The sequence below is a fragment of the Pyxicephalus adspersus genome, chromosome 3 (assembly GCF_032062135.1).
Source record: "Pyxicephalus adspersus chromosome 3, UCB_Pads_2.0, whole genome shotgun sequence".
Classification (NCBI taxonomy): domain Eukaryota; kingdom Metazoa; phylum Chordata; class Amphibia; order Anura; family Pyxicephalidae; genus Pyxicephalus; species Pyxicephalus adspersus.
This window is the reverse complement of record NC_092860.1, coordinates 141776492-141779719: the sequence shown is the minus strand read 5'-3', so window position 1 is coordinate 141779719 and position 3228 is coordinate 141776492.

The window sequence follows — 3228 nt, the reverse complement described above, 5'->3', positions numbered from 1 at the left end:
TGCTTGAGCAGAACAATACAATATTACCCTTCAGCTGTGAAATTGATTAATAATTTAGAAATGAGATCAATATTAGCTTTGATTATGCTTGCAATGGAGTCATAATATCACAATGTTCCCTGTCTTCTCTAGATACACGACCACGAGGTAGAATATTATAGACTGTTAAGTTACTCAGACTGGTGCCTTTAAAGTAACTTTGTCACTTTAAAACAAAAAAAAAAGTAAAAAAAATATTAGAGATGGTAAAAATGAAATGCAAAAAAATTGACTTTTGTATATATATTGCTTGAAAATGGGTCAATTACACTCTGCAGGTACAAAGTTTGAATGGCCAGTTTTAAAGCCAGTGTGATACAAAGTCAAATTTCCTCCATCACTTTGCCAATGTCTAACAGATATAAAGACAACAGCCTGTATTATGTTTTCCCCACAGCTATCAATTTCCAGGGTTGTCTTAAACAGGAAAGGGGCTGACACTTCTTGGTAGGGTCAAAGTTTCCTTGCATTTCAATTGGCCAGTGAGGCAGCCTATCATTTGGATGGGCCAATTGGAATGTGTGGGAGGTAAAGTTTGGCACTACTAGAAGGCATCTTCTGAGACTCTTCCAATCAAGATACTGTATATTTCAATTTACCAGGAAAGCAGGTATGGGGTTTACCTAGTATAGGATTTAGTGCCACATTTACTGCAGTTTAATTTAACTCCTAATGGATATGGATGATGGGTATGGATGAATGATTATTATATATTTTATCTTTGTTTTTTTTGTTTTTTTCAGTTGACATAATTGTTGATAATCCCAAAGTTCCTCTGAGGAAGCCGCATGGCGAAACGCAACAGGACGTTTATAAATCAAGAAAAATTGATTTTAATGAATCTATTGTATCATTGATTACGATGTATCAATTGTTGAAGTGATTTTTTTTAATATTAGGAATGTTTAAATTTAATAAATATTGTCATTTTAAATTGGTGGAATGAAGAATATTACTTTTAGGTACCAAAAAAGTACAATAATCATATCTCCCATTCAATTGATTTCTAACTCCTAAACTTAAGAAATTCCCCATATGTTGGCTTTCCATCCATTGAGAGATAACATGTCTGGATTTGTTGTAAAACAGCAGCACCACAATCCTACAATATAGTAAGGGCTGAGGCCATCTATGAACCAATAGTGATTTTGTTAAAGATTTGGGAATAGATGGGTCAGACTTCACTGATATGAGAACCAAATTAGGATTTAAATTCCGGACTCCTGCGAAACATGGAACTTCAAACACATCAAAACTATAAAAGATGTAATAATTGGCATAGTTAACATTAGCATTGGGTGAACCTGCCCAGACCTTATTAGTTCCAGGAAGACAAATATGTTGGCTTTGTTGGCAAGGTGTTAAACATGTGCCCGTTGTTAAAGTACAGGTTTGGTGCAAACAAAAGAGCAAAAAGAATATCACAGGAGTGTTGCCTACTTGGATCTCAGATCTGCACCATCCATTATGGGCATAATAAGTGCCAATTTGCAATGTTAGTTAAACATTGTAAGGACATTGCCGCTTTAACAGGAACTGAGTATCTGGGAAAGAGAAGAACTGAACTCTTTACTATCTTTTCAAATCCACCAGGGGGATTGAGGAATGACCAATTAGGAATGACCGCTGTACTTTCCTGTGGGGAAGAGCACAGCGGGGTGCTGCTCACTCATCCTTCCCACCTCCCCTTCCCATTGAACAGAATGGTACAAATTCTGATGTCTGTACTGGGCTTTAGCCTGATTTATTAAAGCTCTCCAAGGCTGGAGAGGACACACTTTCAGTAGTGAAGCTGGGTGATACAGCAAACCTGCTCTAGAAAACTCTAGCAAATGGCAAATGACTTTAAAGAAATCCATTTCAGGTTTGCTGGATCACCCAGCTTCATTGATGCTTTATTAAACCAGCCCCCATGAGAGAGAGGGGTAAGAATGGGTTAGGTTTGCTGCATGGACTTCTCCCAATAAAAATGATGCTGATGGAAAAGAGAGATGACCTGCTGCTGACGGTCTGCCGCTGCTCCTTTTCTGTCCAATTACAAGCTCTGTAAATTTTCTATGTACCTAAAATAGTAAATGTTCTTTCTCTACCACCATCTCTTTCTAAGAAAAGTAGAATTTTATTTTAAAAAGTCAAAAACCTTTTGCTGCAATTCATTCAGCAACAACCGCAGCAGCCGAATGCCAATATGAATACAGGAGCAGCTAATGGAAAACCTACAGAGATGATGACGTTATTAAAATCTATGTCTTCGGCAGATGCTTCTTCATCTCTGGGGTCGTTCAATGCTAAGTCAAAGTTCACGGAGATGTGTTGCGTACGTGGCGCGAGCATTGTTTTATATTAATCTTTGACTAAGCTTGCATTGATCCCTGAAAATGTATCGCACAAATCATTTTGCACTAAACTGCTGAATCGATGGAGAAATCTTCTGGAAAATTTATATTAAAAGTCGCTGTTTGCTTAAATGAATTTCCTGTGGCCCGTATTGAATATTCCTGCTGATGAATTGAACGGGTTTAAATTTGAACATTGCAGACCTATTAAAGAATGAGTTCTTAAATCAACTGATGCCATTTATGATTGAAATGAGATTTTCCCCGCAATGGACAGGAGGGGATATCAATCATTGGCGTGATTTTATACTGTACAATAAACAAGATATAACTCTTTTACAGACACAACAGGTGCCTTAAATCTTTTGATGCATCCTGTATTCATCCAATGTGTATTTTAGCCTATTACACCATATAACTAGCTGCAGTCTAAAATTGAATATAGATTTTCAGGGAGGAATATGACTGCGCATTACAGAAAGCTCCACAAACCGGAGATGTGAACATGAACTTCTGCAAGAAAAAGGGATCGAAAATGAAGTACAGAAAAGGCACTACACTTTGTTATTACAATGTTTAATACAGTGCAGTTTTTTTCTACAATTGTCCAACTTAATTGTACATATTAGTATCAGATTTTATAAATTTAATAAAATAAGTTTAAATAAAGTGGCCTTACTATGTATTTGTAGAAAGAAATTAAAATATGTATTGATGTGATCATATTAATATTGTACCATTCAGCATTGTATGCATGCATAGCTACTTGCACTCACTGTATGTCCTCACACTTCTGGGTGGAATGCCCTTTGGTGTCATTTACCCAGACTTCTTGTGGCAAAGAATGAATATT